At 41.4% G+C, this 18,760-nt stretch overlaps 3 non-coding genes across 3 annotated transcripts; all 3 read left to right on the forward strand.

Moving 5' to 3' along the window:
- Positions 1-10,492: 10,492 nt before the first annotated feature.
- Positions 10,493-10,584, forward strand: TRNAY-GUA (transfer RNA tyrosine (anticodon GUA)). The gene is given in 2 exon segments: positions 10,493-10,529; positions 10,549-10,584. It is a non-coding gene; the product is annotated as a tRNA-Tyr (tRNA).
- A 4,121-nt stretch (positions 10,585-14,705) lies between these two features.
- TRNAY-GUA (transfer RNA tyrosine (anticodon GUA)) lies at positions 14,706-14,797 on the forward strand. Its single transcript is given in 2 exon segments — positions 14,706-14,742; positions 14,762-14,797. It is a non-coding gene; the product is annotated as a tRNA-Tyr (tRNA).
- A 3,067-nt stretch (positions 14,798-17,864) lies between these two features.
- TRNAY-GUA (transfer RNA tyrosine (anticodon GUA)) lies at positions 17,865-17,956 on the forward strand. The gene is given in 2 exon segments: positions 17,865-17,901; positions 17,921-17,956. It is a non-coding gene; the product is annotated as a tRNA-Tyr (tRNA).
- Positions 17,957-18,760: the final 804 nt, after the last annotated feature.

Here is an 18,760-nt window from a genome sequence, read left to right on the forward strand (position 1 = left end):
GAATCGAAATGCAAGCAGTCTTTTTGGATCAATTAGTTCCTGATAGGCGGGGAATGTCGTTTTATCCGAATAAAGGCGCCTTGAGTTGCAATGTATTGTATAATTTTGTGCTTTTTCTCTATAGTTTCTTCACACTCTTCAATCTGTTTTTTTTTTGCAACGCGCCAAAGTGCTGCATCATGGTTAAATACCTAATAGGGATAAACAACAATAAGACACATCATGCATATCTCCTTCCTTCTAGCAGAATCTAATGGTTCTCACGCGCCATCGAGGTCCTTGTCCATTGTTAAAGCACAATTCTTCGCCTCGTTTTCCACGGAGTCTTCGTCGTCATGCTTTGTCGACTCCCACCGCAGTGGTTGCCCGTAAACGAGGAGAACGATTAGGGTAGAGTGCTACAAAGAAAATATCACCAAAGATGTTCGTCGTCGGTGTTGCGAACAGGTACTGCCTTTCTTCTAGCGCATGAGGCGTGTAGGAAAGGTGCTGTATCAGGAAGTCGCAGAAGGAAGGCGGCTGCTTATCCTCCCTCATCGTACTTTAGAAATAGATATCTCGGTATCTATGAGTGAAGGAATTACCGAAGGGCATGCGCTTGGCATATCTCAAGAATATCACCAGGGATGTGAATCATCAGTTTTTTTAGAGATGACGGTCTTTCTACTAGAACCACAATAATGGATATGTTCATAAATGTGCCATTACGTTTTTCGACGACTTATGATTATTGTACTTTTTCATTTACAGCCACCTCTTAGGTATGTATACGAAGGCAGAGGGAGGTGCAGCATTTTAATATACACGAAATACTTAAACGTAGTGATCACGTGAAGCAAAAAGCACAAACATGCATTGCTACAAAATGAAAATAATGCTGCGGTGTGTACGTTAGTATTAGAATGGCGGCTATTTGGGTCTCCTGTAAATAGCTTCAGCCACATAAAAACCCCTTAGCGTCTTTTAATTCTCTTTTATAAAGGTTTTGTTATTATTTCAAATCTAATGAAGTTGTGTGGAACGATTTCTTGTGATGGGGCTGATTTGTGCGAATTAGGTAGATGCCAGCAGAAAGCACATGCATCATCCGGGATAGGACGTTGACCGGAGGTTGGATGCGACAGATATGCCACCCCCCTTTTGTGATGATTAGTGTTCTAATGTTACATTTTATTAACGCACAAAGTGAGATTGTAAACTTGTAATGCGATATATTAGTACAAAACAAGATCCTTTGTGATTCATATGAAACAAAGAAATATAAAAGAAAACCATTGTCTTGCGCCCAATCGACACTCTCTAGTTTATCTGGAGGGTATTAGTTCAATTGACTGAAACTAATTTGGAGAGCGAAACATCGATTAAGAACGGTCAGACAAGGTTTGCCATGGTGTAACTTCTCAATGGCGTGTACAAAAATAAACCAATCCGCGTGACTCCTCCATGGCTGTCTACGAATCTCAAGGGCTCCACGTGAAAGGGTAGTGCGTGAGAGTAGTGCGTGCTTATCCTAGCTAGGCCAGACACATGAGGGTCATACCTCAACACACCTTCTGCTCTTCACATGATCTCTTGTCAGACACAGTAAAAGAAAGCAGTTAAACTACGATTAAAAGAAAATCTTTATGAAATGACGTCTACAGATTGCTGTGAGGTGATGCATAATCCCATTTGACCGATGTACCCCACAATCACCTAAAAGATCATGCCAGGAGACTGGCTGCGACGTCATGATAACTAATCCACGCCACCGCTTAATGGGGGGGGGGGGGGTGCCTGCTTTGATGGGGATTTTCACGGTGATTCTGAGTTGTACTCAACTGCAGGTGCTGAACTTGTTTCTTGAAGACGCCGGCGAACTAGGCTGCAGCTTCTCGCTTTTCACTGGTGCATGATAGCGGGGAGCACCAAGGTTGCCTGTGCAGGGACAGAAAAGGCTTGCGCTGCACCTTATAGATGATTGATGTACTAATCAAGGTTTTATTATTCGCAATTATAGGGGCTGCGAAGCACTGGCGAATGTATTTTCCATATGTTTGAAATGTTAAAGTGTTCTGCGTCATGAATATTTTCAGGCAAAATTATTACCGGTTTTCGCTAGCGCATAATTTGATATTAAAACTTCAAAATTCCTTCAAAAGGCTGGGAGAGGCTTCGGCGCCCGCCCACTAAATCGTCGTTCTTTACGACGATTTTGTGCTTGTAGGTTTATGTATGCTGCAGGCGCAACTTTCGTCTTTGAGCGCCTGGTTCGTTTGAAATTGATGCAAGCTGAGCCTAGGTGGAAGCCTTTAATGTTTTATGTCTGTGCCATACTTTTCTGGCTTCACTTCGCGCGTGATGTTTTGTAACGTTTTGTATGCGACGTGTGGGGGAGGACTCTGCGCTCGCCTTTCCAACCTATAAGGTTACAAACATGATTATCCATATCTGCAACTATTGTCGAAATACGAGGTGACCGCAAAAATGGCGACATTACGCACTCCATGGCTGTGACGACAGCTGACAATAACTGAAATCGCGAAGAATCTGAACATTTTACAAAAGCCTCCAGATGCCGTCCTACAGCTAGAGTGGCTATATAGCTCTTCGGCTAGACAGCAGTGGTGAAAAGTGCGACTATGCAAGTTTGCGCATGGCACATCTCTGCTCCTGCGGTGCAACTGGAATGTGGGCCAAGAGATATGTGTCCCAGCGAAATTGCGCTTGTACAAGGGCGCAGTATTCATGTTCTGTCTTCCGACATATCCGGTGAGCGCAGAAATAGAGTACTAAATTATTCACCGCATGTGCTCAACACAGCCCAGGGCTGACGTATATTATATGTCGCCTAGATGTTTTCGGATATGTGGCGCGCATATAATGGATTCATTGAGTTGTGGCAGCAAAGAAACGAGGACAGAAACGAGAAGGAGAGGAGTTCTTTGTATTCCTTTTTGTGCTTTCTATATAATGTGCGGGTCGAATAATTGTTTTTCAGTTGATACTCAGCAGTTGTTCAGACCTTTATCGTCTCTGTCCTATTTCCTGTGGTGCCACAACTATATGGGTTCCTACCAACTCGCCCAGTATTTGATCATCTTGTTGTCATGGAATCATTAAAAATTATATTTAAGCAGCTGTGAAGGACAGCGCTGCAAACAAGAAGTGAGAGAATCGAGGTGAACGGCCTGGAATTTGGATAACATTTGGTTACAGTCGAATATCAAAGAGAATTGCTCCTATGTAATTGCATGTCACCTTCTTGAAATATATGGCCGCCGTGGTCAAACCCAGCAGGACCGTAATTTTGTACAGCCATCTGAATAAGTCGAGGGGGTGGAGGGGAGGTATTGCTGAGCAGGCCATTCTCTCCAGGCTGCGTATTACCAAACACTATCCCGTAGGAGCACTCGAGCAAACGATGCTCACAGCGAGTTAAACAGTGACTGCTGCTGAAAGGTGTCTGTGAGCGCCACTTATAGGTAACATACACTAACTCTGAACGTAACCTAAAGGTAACATAAGCTGAGTTAAAAGAGAAAATTATTACGGTGAAGGTGATTGCATAGTGTTACCGTTGTCATTAACGTGACCACGTGGCTCTGTTCACGGCTCGTTTTGCGGCTATTAAGAGACAAAAGCATCACATAATGTAGCCTAAACGTGAACACACCCCAGGAAAGTTGTTAGTAATTTATTGCATTGTGGTCAATTAAAAACAATTCAGAAAAAATATTGCACTCAGGGGATTCGAATAGATGCTTTGAGTGCACGAGCGCAGAGATAAGTATTATTAACACAATGTGCCACACAACCATTTTTTTTTCTTTATTGCATGGAAAAATTTGCATAAAAGAAAGAAAAACGTAATTTACTCATACTTGTTTATGTCTGAAGTTACGATCCCGCCAAAGAATCGACACGAACGGCTATCTTTGAATGCACCCTTATTTCTTTTGACAATATTTTCGCTAATTGTAGCCAGGGGAAACTGTTGAGAAGACCCTACCGTCGAAAGCACGACATCACGCGCCTGAGAGTCGTCTGCTCGGGTGCTCCTACGAGGTATGGTTTAGCAATACGCCTTCAGGAATCAAACAATCGAAATTGGCAATTTGAAATGTAACTCTGAACCTGATATTATATGCGGCGCAGAGTCAAGTTGGCCTCTGGCAAGCACATATCTTCGCTTCTGGAGCCTGTCCCAAGTTGGCCTCTGGCAAGCACATATCCTCGGTTCTGGAGTCTGTTTCAACTGCACTGTATTGCACCTTACTTTAGCCCACAATACCACAATAAAAGCATGCAATTCTGATAACTTGTGCCATTGTAATAGTTCTATATGCGTACTGGAAGTTCGGCCGTACTTTAATGCATAGCGCGAAATCTTCGGCACACCTTCGTAATTGTTTACTGTCCTTAGCCCATGGTTTCAAATGACGAAAAGGTTTAACGGAGCAAACTTTTTGCCTGAATATAATAAGCCCTAACATGAAACTCTTCTAGGGGGGGGGGGGGGGGGGGGGGTGAACGAAAGAATATGAAAGGTTACGAAATTTAATCGTGCAATTAGAGTGCACGCCATTTGAAATTAGTGTAAACGGCCAATGTTGCGTAAATGCATTGCAATAAAAACACTAAGCGCAAAGGGAAAATATATCTAAGATGAGTACAACACGAAAGTCTCACGGCAAGGCGTGTCCGTTTCACGGTACTTTAAAACAAGTGTACGTGTAGTGCACGGCTGATTGTGCCGCAGCCATAAGTCACACACCAGGCGCTAAAGAGTCAGGGAATTTCTGCAGCTGGTGGTATTAACTCTTAACAAGAGCGGGCTGCACTGGCTTATTTACATTGTGTGTTGCTGACTTTGTTTCGGATGGTGCAAAGGTGTGGGGCTTGTACTGCATCCCCAGAGGATGCTTGCCCCTTCGCAGCAGCACTAGCGCTACTGAATTCCTCAGATACACTGAACAAAGCAGTGTATCTGAGGAAACAAGGAACTCTAATCGTAAGAGCATGTGCCAAAGCTTTTGCATAGTCAGGCTACTTCAGCGGCTGTGCCTAGTGACAAGTCGTCTGAAGTGTTAGCTTTGGTAAATTTGCTTGCTTACCCCATAAACACAGTAGGCGATTATTGTCAATTTGGTACATGGCGCTGAGTCGCAGGTGTGAGATGTTCACTACATACAGTTCTTATCCAACATGAATTACGATGCAGTGCACAATGTGTTTTTGCGTGGTAGACATTTTGCTGAAGCACGAACATTTCATAAACGTAACGTATCATTGAGAGCTCTTAGAAACACTGCTATTAAGCAATCGACACCATTAAAAATAACGGTGCGCCAATCGGTGTCCTTAAAGTGGGGACCGCTCTTCTGGTTTCAAAGGAGATGTCCTCGGTTTGCGTGAAAAGGGTAACCGGTACATAGTTAGCGAATGATAAAGGGGGCGTTCGTTAAATGACTGGCATTTGGCGAGTGCAAGCCGTACAATCGCTATGAGCCAAAATTAAAAAAACATGGCAAAATTTTGCAGCGGGAAACTTAGTTCAGCCAGATCACCAGAAAAACAGCCGTGATCGCAGAGTTTCCGCGCATTGCTGACAAGGATGATGCGAGCAAATTCCTTAAACTTTGTCCGCATTTTCTAATGACTTGTTAGGAACGTTTCGAGCAAATCATCATCAGCAGCAGCGTGACTATACCCACTGCAGGGCAAAGGCCCCTCCCATACTTCTCCAATTAACCCGGTTCTGTGCTAGCTGCATCCACTTCACCCCTGCGAACATCTTAACCTCATCCGCCCACCTAACTTTCTGCCGCACGCTGCTACGCTTTCCTTCCCTTGGAATCCAATTTGTTACCCTAAGCGACCATCGGTTATCCTCTCTTCGCACTACATGTCCTGCCCATGCCCATTTCTTCTAAATTTTCACTATAATGTCATTAACTGGAGTTATATCTCTGACCCACTCTGCACGCTTCCTATCTCTTAATGTTACTCCTACCATTTTTTGTTCCATAGCCCTCTGGGTTGTCCTCAACGTAAGTAGAACTTCAGTAACGAGCCTTTGATTCAGCTAGCAAAGACAGATGTGTTGGTTAAATGAAAAGTACTGCAAACGAAAGCCTCACAAAAACGTAAGCACCGCTTAGTATGCTCACATGTCCTCGGTCGTTTTTATGAAAACGCTTAGACTCAAGTTGACTCCGAAGCAAGTAGCATGAAGATATACGCCCTTTTCTTTCAGAAATGTGTCATATCGAAAAACAATCTCGAACATGCTACCCTTTCCATTTCGACAATCAACAAAGTATTCTACGAACGATCAAGTGGATAATGATTTAAGAAACATTAGATGTACGTATTTGGCATTCCTTCGGCACATCCTGATGAAACGTGATAGGAATATTATCAGAGTTGTTTGTAATAAGTTTAGCAGTCAAGCCTCTGTTATCGTATACATATGTAATGGACTCTGGTTGACATACTTATTCCTTTGATAATGCTCATTATCAACTTTGAACGTCGTGTGAAATATGTGTTTAAAAAATGGCGAACGTTTTGTTTTGCCCTCGGGAATTAAAACCGTCGGGGTTAAGGCACTTCCAGAATTTTTCAGGGGAATGTTTTATAATATTAAGAAGCTTAAAGTTATAGCAATTTCCTCTAGCTGTCTTATTCCTTGGTTTCATTTCAAGCATGCTGTTGAGAAGCTTATATTTTTTTTAGATACATTTTTACTTTAATGATTTTTTTCAGTAATTTTACTTTGCTTTTCGTGTTAATAAATAACGACTTACGCATGGGTTACATATATTTGTTCGTTTAGTTTTTGTTAGTATATATATGTTAATACAGTGTGATACAATGGATTTGTAGCATTCCTATATCCCTAAACGCAGATGATAGGAGAAGTGGAATGCGAGACCACGATGGTTCTGAAACCGTTAGTGAGTTCAATGGTAGTTGATGACTACGCAAAGCCCTTAAGTTGTGACAGGCCCTTAGGAACAGAAGCTTGAGGATAGAAAGTATAAATTTTTTTTTATAAATATTCGATAATTTCAACCATATTGTACAATGCCCAGGAAAGCGGAGATTGAGTTGGCTGGTATGACATTGATTATGAAGCAGCGCATCAGTAAGACATTGACAGGAAAAAGGGACAAGCGCTGAACTTAAAATGAATGCTGGCAGCACGCCATACGTTCTCCTATCTGAAAAAATAACTTCAATTTCTTCACGTGCGTAGGTAACCTGCAACTAAGAGTGCCAGGGAGTCCACACCTTATCAATATTGCAATTTGCTATGTTGCTTTACCGAATTTTACTTTGACGCGCTCCACAATAAAATTTAGTTGTAAGCTCAGCACTTGTTCCTTATTGGTTTCCGTGTGCTTTCCTGGTGCACTGCGTTATAATCAATACCCAGCACACAACCAAAAGATTCGAAAGCAGACAAAAAGCTTAATTTCAATTATTGAAACATTTTGCTTGCGTGCTGGGCTTTGTACAACACTAAGAAAATTATTGAATATATTGAAGCAAAGGTTACTTAACTCTTTCTATATTCAAATTCCTTTTTCTGATCGCTTGTTATTGTATAGCGAATGCTAAATGGACTGAAAAGCGTTTACTGCGTCATTTATCGCTCATCAGCTTACTTATAGCTTCGAGATCACTGCCGTCGTGTTTTTTCACACTGTGCGTGGTTCCTTGTAAATAGCAAGCTGAAAGGGAACCGATGCGTCTTCAGGTCACCAACGCGTCTAAGAGCGCGGTAGGGACCATATTCACTTATTAAATGTATACGTTTAAAAATGGCTGGAAAAAACGCTTCTGCATGCCCGAATTGTCTTTGAGGAGAGTCGTACGAGTGATTCAGTAACTGGCTACAAGGAAAAAGTTTCCTGAGAGATATGACGCTGTAATACTAAAATATTCTCTTCAATTTTAATCACAAAAATGAAGCAGGTAGAGGGTACAAGCTAGGCTTGTAGCTTGGCCAACTCTTGCCACTTTGATAAAAGTACTAAAATCGTAGAAAAAAGAAAGCAGACTAGGCAGAAAAAAACAACAGCGGCAGGACAATGAAATGAGTACAAGAATATATGAAAAAAAAACAATTTTATGAGAGTGCAACACCCCTTAACCAAAAATGTAAACATATTAATATAAAACTAACTCCCGATTGCATATAACATATACCGCTTTACAAAAAAAGCAAAATGGCTCCAATTTTTGTCGTGGGCTTGCATTGATCAGGTTGTGGCGTTGGCAAATACTTAAGGAAGTTTAGAAAACAATGCCTGAGTATAATGAGTCCTGTATGCGAATGCATGAGCCAAATAATATTGCTGCTTGCTGGGTACGAGGCTTTTCCTTTGCCAAACGAAGCTAGTTACGCAATAAACGAAAATATTTTTTCTACTTTCAGGAACGCGTTTAGAAATTTGCGTTACTGGCGCAGATGAATGTTCGGTACTCTTTTCTTGTTATCAGACAGTGGTGTATATGGGTGATCGTATGATATATTACATAATATTGAAAGCATTCATTTCTGTTTATATGTAAGGTTTCTGAAAGATGTATTCCAACATAGCAGTACCATTGTTGACATGATAGGTGAATAACGAATTGAGAACAGAATATTTAAATTTACATTATAGATTCTAGATGATCGATCCTATAAGTGGGGACAGGTAAGATGCTATTTAAATTGTATTTGCGTTCCATATCATTTTCCTTTTGAAAAATGCTAGTAACATTTTATGGAATTAACGGCATATATAGGATATATATCAAGAATAATAACGCTGCTATGTTGAACAGACCTGTTCATTGAGGGGCAAATGATGAATACAGGCTTTAAAGTTTTAATCCTTAGAGCGCAATTCTTGGCCTCGTTTGAAGTTCCGTAAGTGTTCCGTTTATTTAGTATCATGGTCGAGACACATGACCCAAAATAAAGCGTTGCTGTGTCACCTGCATATAGTACCACATTTTCTTCCCTTCCAATTTCTGCTATATCCTTTGAGCCTATTTTGAAAACGAATGAACCCAAAGTGGTGCCTTGGGGCATAATGGGTGAGATATCCCTCTCAGCTATTCGGTAGCCGTTGTGTTGTACTAACTTCTCTCGGTTTTTAAGGTTAATGGACCATTCAAATGTAACAATCATTTTCCTCCAAGGATGGACGTACCGCCACTTTTTGCAGTTCTAGTCTGTTCATCTGATGAGTAAACATGCTAAGCCAGCCTGGACATCAACAACACAAGGCACCTATATACAATCAATGGCGATCATTGCTTAGCTGAAAGGAAACATTTGTGAGCATGATGAAAGTTGTGGATTACTCTTCCTACAGCGATGAATTTGACTTAGAAAAGGCTTTCTGCGCTTTTAACTATACGGTTCGACCGCCATATAAGAAATGAAAGAGATGCCAAGCGATTAAGTATTTCTTTTCATTTACCTAGCGCCTAGAAGCACGTAATGGTAGGAAAACACCAGAAAGTTTTGTCTACGTTACCTGGCTTTGAGTGCCTAGAAAAATGTGAAACATCTGTGCTGTTGGTTCCGAAGCAATGACAAGGCAGAATAATGTCCGAAACTGCAGCATCGGAACCATGATAGAAACTGTCGGATTGCCTACTTTTGAAGGCGCAGTGCAGCGGAAGATTTTATTGACCAACCAGTATATCTCACAATCCAACTATATTAAGCTTACTGTTGTGGAAAAGGAGACCAGCCTTGGCCACGTTACGGGCATCTGACGATGAAAATGTGAATTTTAGCAAACACTACGCACTTTTATCTTTGAGAACCTTCTCCAACAGTTCAGTGAAATGAAAATGTAGAAGGTGAGCAAGATGAGCTTCAGAACAGTTGTGAGCGAGAGACTTGTGAAGCAAATATCCCGCCTTTGAAACCCGGTCACTCTTGCGTAAACGCTTCTCAAGATGCAGGTGAAAAGCGCATGATGGGGCATTCAATAGCTCTATAGAGCCTATCTGTTTCCTTATGAAATTTTGAAGAAGCTGAGTTACAATTTGAGCATACTATGAAAGCATTTCAGCCCCCCCCCCTCCTCCTAAACAAGGAAAGGGAGGGGGGGGGGAAGGAGCGATTTGTTAATAACTGAGTGCTGTAGGGACATTGGTATCAATTTTTTTTTACGCTTCAATCATGGAGAGCATGATTTTGATATGTTCGACACCGAGATCTATTTTGAACTTTGGCGAGAGCCCTAGAAATCGTCGAAACGATTGGTTTGGGTGTTGTCGAACATTTTCTGTACACACCATTAGTGCGTATGGTTGCAACTGGAACGAAAGAAATACATTCCGGTGTTACTTCGCTCTCACTCACGAGCTAAAGCGGAGAGCGCCGCAAGAGAACCAGTTTTCTGCGCGAGAGCTTAAGACACGACTGACATTCGAAGTGGGTCAACGTGCGCGGTCAGCGTCTACCCGAGCCTCCCCGCTCTCACCACCCGTTCCGTCGATAGCTCAGTTGGTAGAGCGGTGGACTGTAGCGGTTTTTCTCACACGGTAATCCATAGGTCGCTGGTTCGAATCCGGCTCGACGGAAGAACTTTTTTCTATATTACCATGACCTCTACTGGGATTTTCATTTTTTTTTTTCGAGTTATAAAGAAACTTGGTGCCCGAAGATAAAGGCAAGTAATTGTGCCTTACGGAGCCAAATGCCACATTCGAAATAAAAGAAACCTGGGTGCAGATATGCGTTTACAACCGGGGCACACCGAGGCGCAGTTTAAAAAGAAACAGGCGCCAATTAAAAGTATGAAAAAAATGCATTCACAGAAAAATAGAAAACAGCCTATAGCAGGCCGCATACACAGTGGACCAGGGCCTAAAAGAAACATCAAGGAAATTGGGATTTCTAAAACAGAATTACCTACAGATAGCTGAAAACAGGCAAAATCTAACAACGCTTTTATAAGAAATAGCAATACTAAATACCTTAAGACAACATATACATGAATGGTTGTTTATTAAAATGAAAACTGTATATGAGGCCATCTGCACACTCTAATTAGTTCTACTGCGAGGAGTGAGGTGTCCTGTATATCTGAGAGATTACGAAACCTGTTTAATGAAAATTAGAGAATAATTCAGAGTCAGTTTTATCTTTTGTGGTATACAAATACAGAACTTTGAAGACGACCAATGCCTTCTAAATGAAGTATTTGGCATTGCAGAGAATAAGCCAATGTATGATCGTCTGCTCCTCAGCATTACATATGACACAATGAGGTAAGGTTTTGCTTCGGCGTTGCACACTAGAGAGGAAAATGATACTTCAGTCGATATTGTACAGTGCACAGTATAGCAATATTTCAATTCACACTGGTACAAATTTTGTGTGTTTGTTAATGGCGGCCAGGGATATTGAATTACTCCTTTTTATATCACCATGTGTGCATTCCAGCACAAATGCTCGTGAAAAATTGCGCGCAGGAATTTTCGAGACGCTTTTCTTTCCAATGAAGTCTCTGCAAAGTTAAGGCTAAAACTAAATTGAATTCTTTTCGCAGGTGAAAAACACGTACGTACGTTTTAGTACATTCAGCTGTAGCAGACAATCGTGTCTAAGCACTGTCTCGGTTATACGAGGCGATTATGAAATTTAATTTTAGGATGCTTGTAGTTTCCTTCGGAAAAATAATATATGGTTATAGCCTGCTTAAACATTACCCTCCTGTGTCAGTGGCGTGTAAACTAAATCATCAATATATAGTAAAAAAGGAGCGAACCAGTATGGAAGAATACAGAACTCGGTTCTTCATCATTCCCAAAGGGGAAGGTGTGTCATGTTTGTTATTGAAGGTTGTTGTAAAAGTATGTAGTAACAACATGTAGTAGTGCGCCTCTAATTTCGTAAATTGTCACTTTTGTTTTCAGCAGTTATCGCGCTTAACTGCATCGGAAGCCTTTGTAAACTCCGAAAAAATGATTACACTTAATTTCACTTCCTCTAAGCTCATCACGATCGTATCTCTGGTGCACAATAGCGCGTGTTCGTTTGATTTGTGTTTATGCTTATGTGAATCTATTTTAAGAATAGAAATAAAATTCTACAGCATTAGAAAAGATAACTTGCTCAGCCACCTCAGGGGCAACGGGAGAAGTGAAACTGGGTGATAAATGATGAAATCCTTCGTTGGGCAACCTTTCTGAAGAACGATCACTCGCTTTCTTTTCATGCTTTGTGGATAAACATCACTTACTTGTACGAGGTCTCACATATGGGTAAAAGAGATTAGAAAGTGAAAACAAAGAGTAGACCCGAAGCAAAAAAAGAAAAAGAAAGAGGCAAAACGTTGCAAGGAAACAATTTGAAGAAACTAATTTCTCTTATAAGGGATTACATTGCACGGGAACTGTTGGAAAAAGAATGAATTTTAAGCTGGAAACCTTTCGTCCGGAAACGCAGTTGACCTGTTGCTGTTAGCGGTGATGCTTGAGCGTCCGAAACAGGTTGTGTGAATTTTTTCTCTAGAGCGCGTGGTGCCGTCCGGCAAAAAGAAAAAAGTGTTTGCTATTGGGAGATGCGTATTTGGGCAGGCTAACTATTTCTCTAGAAGAAGACCACTCGTAGTGATCAAGGAATTCTTAGCAGACAGGTAATAAGGTCATCTGATGAGAAGAGAGGAGTCGCTGGAGAAAGATTTGATGTTGGGAAAGGTTGAGGGTCACCGGAAAAAGGGTAGGCAGCTAACGCGATGGTTAGATGACATCCTCGAGGCGCTGCAGATGAAGTTATTTGATTCTAGGAAGATAGTGAGAGACCGGAAAGCGTGGCGTGATATGGTCCTTAGGGTCACGAGGAGTGAGACACGACTGAACGACTGAACTGAAATGAACTGAATAAGGTTAAAGAAGCATGGAAGCATTTCTTGGCCCAGAATTTTGAGTACAATCTGCGAACCTGATTAGTCTTGGGTGCTCCTGTTTTGTTTTTCCAAAAATACCGGGTGAGGCGTTTCGCCTCACCTCAGGAAGGGAAGCCCAGTATATTCCCATGCGTGATTTTTAAGTCGTTCTATTTAGAAAAACGATCATAAATTTAACAGGAAGGACTGAACGCATGAATAAATAAACATTTTTCATGTTCGCTCATTGTTTTTAAAAATGCATGGCCTCGAAATTTGGGCTCTGTTTTAGTGTCGCTTTCTGTTTCTGGCTGACCTTTTATACTTTAAAAGCGTTCTAATCACAGCACCGTAAACGTTTGTTCAATGTAACAGGCGTTGGTGTGTTAGAGAGTCTCGTTGAAATGATTTCATTCAGAGCATGTTAAGCTCTTCCTAAGTGGCAGAGCATTCATTTGTATTACAAAGGCAATAAAACAAACTTCTAGAAAAGATGTCGAATTGTTGCATGGCAAAGATATTTAAAAGGCGGAACAGAATAAAATAGGTAGAAAGAGAGATCTGGGAGTGTCAAACGCCAGGCTGCTTCTGCATAATCAGCTGCACCAATGACCGAAACCAGTGCTTCCGAACCTCGTGAAATAATTCCGAGTTAGGTATAATAAACACGCCGAGTCTCCTATAGTAAACAAGTTACCTATAATAACACTTGATAGATTAAGGAGTTTTTGTCAGACGTAAACCATGGTGTACATTTACCTTAGCTCGTTTCGCATGTTACATACTTTGGCTTGATGGCAGGCGCGTGATAGACTAAATTTTAAGACTGCCAGGTTGTTCAAAACGTCCCAACAGTTTTATTCGAAGCGGCGAATCTTCCATATTTATGAATGTATTCTTCGCATATCCTCCTTGACAGTCGCCAGGTCGGGAACACGTCGTCGCGAGCCTCAGCGCTCTCACTTTGTGGAAAGAGAGCGTCATAGGGGCTTACTGCGAGAATGCTTTTGAAGAAATTATCGAAATTTCAAACCATGCATTCTCTACAAAACGCTCCCTAAAAGCTACGTAAATATTGTAGCCAGAAAATGTGAACAAGCGCTTTTAAAGATTTACTGATTTGGACCATTATATAGACAACCGCAGTTTAGAAATTTCATCACTGCCTCCCAACTGATATAAAAAACGCCTTCCCACTTTCTCGTACTTCCATGTAAACTACTTTCTGCTTTTGCAAGCCACATTTACAAGCAACATTTTGCTCCGCTTTACGAGACGGGATGAGTTATTAACTTCGTCATAAAAGAGAACCGCATTCGGAACAATTCTCCGCCGGGGTGGCACAGTGGTTACGGCGCTCGACTACTGTACCCAAGGACGCGGAATCGAATCCCGGCCTCGGCAGCCGCTTTTCGATGGAGGCGAACAGCAAGGCGTCCGTGTGCTGTGCGATGTCAGTGCACGTTAAAGAACCCCTGGTGGTTGAAATTTTCGGAGTCTTCCACTACGGCGTCTATCATAGCCTGAGTCGCTTTGGGACCTTAAACCCCACAAACCAAACCAAAGCAAACCATTCGGAAGAATTTAAAGCGAATCTTGGCACTAAACACCATTGAGAAGTATTGTCTCGGTTGGGATAAAAAAAAAAGTTATCCCCGTTGCATTCATTCCAGCCTCTAAGAGTAACTGGACAACGCCGTAGCTGAACCAGTTTTCTGAGGAAGGGCTGAAGTGACGCCCGGCGTACGCTAATGTAGGTCATTTCGCTCCCGACCGGCGCCTACACAAGCCGGCATTCACAGCGCTCTCGTTCCGTCGATAGCTCAGTTGGTAGAGCGGTGGACTGTAGAGGTTTCTCTCACACGGTAATCCATAGGTCGCTGGTTCGAATCCGGCTCGACGGACGTGTTTTTTATGTATTTATTTATTCTACTGCAGGCCCCAAATAAACGTTTTACAATCCAACAATCCCGTTTGTACTTAATTGTTTAAAGATGAGAGATATCTTGCTTCAGAACAGCCATTAATTATCCACCTAACAGCTTTTCCTGCTCTTACCACCTATGGCAGTTTTACAGCAGTAGCGTAATATAGTCTTCAGTTATGCCTAGCAAGGCCGAGGGCCCGAGAACTACACAAACGTCTTTTAAGTTTTATTTTCTTTGTGCTTTGCTTCTTTTTCTGCATGCGAAAAAACATTTGTAGTGCCGTTACATATGCCACGTGCAAAACGCTACCGCGGTTCTATAAACCGAAATCAGTTTTCTTGTTTGATAAAGCTCATAACAAATGTGGTATTTTTAGCGGCATAGAGCAATGATACTGTTTTCCATGCCTTTAAACAATTTTCTCGATTTCACTAAATATTATTTGGAATACGTTGCTTGCTCACTGAACTTTACTATCCTTCTTTGTAATCCGCCTTATGGTGAAGTTGGTACGAAAAACGCCTGTGTGCTGCACGATGCCGCAGCGCACCAGGAACTCAACTCGCACAAAACTGATTTAGAATCATTCACTGCTGTGTATGCCACAGCTGATTTGCAGCATCAAGACAAAAGATGACTAGATGCATTATTGTTATCGGTGGAGAAAGATGAGGACGAAGTGGCCCGCTTGTTTGTGGAAGGCGAAGAGAAATGTGTCGAACGCTGGGCCCTCATTGCCTGGCTCCTTGGCTGTCTCTCAATGTATATATATTTAATTCACTTTTGTAAATATATTTCTTTCTGTTATAAAATCATGCCAAAAATTAAAAAAAAAATGGTGGGTGATGCGAAAATGCCGTGGAATTTTCCCTGCACAAGGGTAGCATTGAAGTGGCCGTAATTACTAGCGAAACAAAATTATGTTGCATGTTTTTAATTATTTCTAATGGTAAGATAGAGAAGAATAGGTGGACGAAGTTTAAAAAACATGAAAAATGTTATTGTTTTTTATTTGTTTTCAGAAGTTTCCAGTGCTGGCTGTTTTCATGAAATTAGAGCGAACCTATCTCTCTATTGAAACGTTATATAAATATAAGCATTTGCTGTTTGATAGATATCTATGCTCAGAACACAGTGTGGAATTATAGCTGCTCAGTCCTACACATTTTTTGGAACAAAGGCCTACAAAATACGTAAAATCTTATTTCCCTGGCGTATTTTGAGAAACATTGTAAATGCGTCTACGCTGTTCATAAAAAGGAGAATTAACTGAATACAACTCAGTTGTTGTGTATACGCAGTAAGAAAATTTTCAGCTACCTAGCATTAACATATTCAGTGTAATTCATAACCAAAGTTGGCCAAAACAGCCGAGAAGATAAGCGTGGCAATCCACATCTTCCTTATTATTCATTCCCTTTGTCCCGAAAAAAATTTGACATCAAAACCAATTGCAGCTCTCTTCTTTCCAGTCATCAGGCAACGATGTATAAAATTTTGAAGGAAATATAAAAGGTCGACCGACCATCCTTTTATCGATTTTACGTGGAAACACCCATTTATATTTTTCTGGTTTGTGATGGCTTTGGAATATTTTGCGTACCATTTTCAATAGAAATAGCTGCGGAAATTGTTTTCAAGAAACATTTTCACCTAAGATTTCCACTAAGCAGCAGCAAGTAAACCGATGGCAATTGTTTATTTTTGTTACGTTATCTATGAGATCCACACATTTTTACATTCCCAGAATATTTGGCTGTTTCCTTTTCAACCGGTTTTTAAGTGGCGCAGCGGGAGTCTTGTTCCCCTTTCTTGAGATGGCTGGGCTTGTAACAAACGATGCTTCTTTACAGAGTGAGGAGAATGCGCCATGTTTTAGTACTGGTGGAAGTAAAAACGACTGCCGGCAGTCTCCTCAAACCTGCTATAGTTTTTACCTAGGATTTATATTTCACGACGAAACCTCTGTCACATCCTTTCCCTTCTGTCGCGGTTTAATTAAATCGTACATCCCAAAAGGTGTGCGCAGGTTTTACCTTGCGAGCATTCATATTTAATTTGTCGGTTGGTAATTTCAGGAGGATGTAGAAATTTTTAGAGTGCGAAATGTCATATATTTTTGCGATTATTGTTTATTCCACGTCACAGTAAGATAGAAAGCAATTTAAGATACAAGGTATCCACCCATCTCGGCTAATATGCCAAGCCAATAAAAACGAAATCACGATCTATGCCTCCTTCAGCCGTATTCTGTTTGAATTACTGGCAAAGCTATAAACCGTTAGAAGCATAATGGCAACATATACTTGCTTATGAGCGCCAGCTAACTATGTGGAGCTTTTGAAAGACATCAGTTGCCCAAAACTGTAGTCTAGGAACTTTTATAACATCTTGAATGTTTATTAATGAACCTCGAAGTGTAACTTAATGATTAGGATGTTAAACGCCTAATGCGGGTTGTCATTTGAACGCCCTGTGTGGTATTACAATTGTTACAACGGTTTATTTTGAGACGAGCACCTCATGTCGCAAACAAGGAGAGGGCGGAAATGATTATAAAATCAGACTATAGTTGGGTGTGGCCCAAAGCTGTTCCAGACCTTTCCTTGAGAACATTGCGCAACCGATTTGTCCAGTGTTACATAGGAAAGGAAGCTTTCCAAAGAAATGACCAAGATTTTGAGTCCGTTTGGATATAACCAATGCACTGTCATCGAGATTCTCTTGAAATACATGCAGCGTGTTGCGATATGCATATATGTACAGAAAGTCGTGATATTGGCTTACACGTTGATGTTAAAGCAGTGCCTTAAAGATCTTTGAAACCGAATATTTAGAGCAGATAGCAATCCCTGTTCTTGTGACGATCGGAGCGACAAACACTGCCCACATATTGTCGTTGCCGTCAGAGACGGCATTGTGTAATGATGCAGGAGAACTCGTTTTCGGAGGTAAGGCTGCAAAGAGGCCACACACACAGCAATATAGGTCATAACGCGTGTTTCCGGAGTCCAGTCAAGGCAGTGTACAGCTGCTACTCGTTCCGTCGATAGCTCAGTTGGTAGAGCGGTGGACTGTAGAGGTTCCCTTGCTACGGACATCCATAGGTCGCTGGTTCGAATCCGGCTCGACGGAGTTTGCCTTTTTGTTCTTTCATTAATTCATTTTATCCTTATGCAGTTGGACAATTCCGTAATCAAAATGTTACTTGCATATATATCTTTAAAGTTTCATAAGGTGCTTCGTCAAGAAGTGTCCATAAAAATTTGATCGCACGTCTTCTCTTCTTAATGAAAATGTTTCTTCATGTTGCTTAAATTCTTCTTTCATGTGCTACACTGTGGCTTTTTCGTAAGAGATGACATCAAAGGCACAAACATCCTGGTAACGTAAGATAGATAGAGAGAGAAAGATATTTAATAAGTCGAAATGAGTATGTACATAAGGTTTGATTGAATCAACCCTTAATGGGCTGGTCCTCATAAGCACTAGGTGGAATCCCCAGTACGGGACTCCAGTGGCGTCGGCAGCTGCCAGGGCGCTCTCCACCAAAGCCTTTTGGGACTCTAGGTCAGAGCACTCAAGAGCGCACTATGGGTGGATTTGTGCAGGCGGATGTATATAGGCGCGTAGAATTTGTAACCAGTTTATGGCAATCGCCGTCATACTCATTTTGTTTTTCGTCAGAAATGCCGGAGTCGGCGTTGTCCTGGTGGTAAAGCGACAACGCTCTTGCGATCTCGTATCGAAACAGTGACGCAATCATTTCTCGTACAGCATTCAAGGTTCGTCATAAAATTAAGCTTCCAATTCAGCATCCATCTGCTATGGAAGGTGGACGCTTAGCTTGCTCGACGGATTCGTACTGACGACATATTTACCATTGTTTATAACCCATTATTTGTAATCGTAGATTTCCCCAAAGTGAGATGGATGTCG

Source organism: Amblyomma maculatum, chromosome 11 (assembly GCF_055883805.1).
Source record: "Amblyomma maculatum isolate TAMU_Amacu chromosome 11, ASM5588380v1, whole genome shotgun sequence".
Classification (NCBI taxonomy): domain Eukaryota; kingdom Metazoa; phylum Arthropoda; class Arachnida; order Ixodida; family Ixodidae; genus Amblyomma; species Amblyomma maculatum.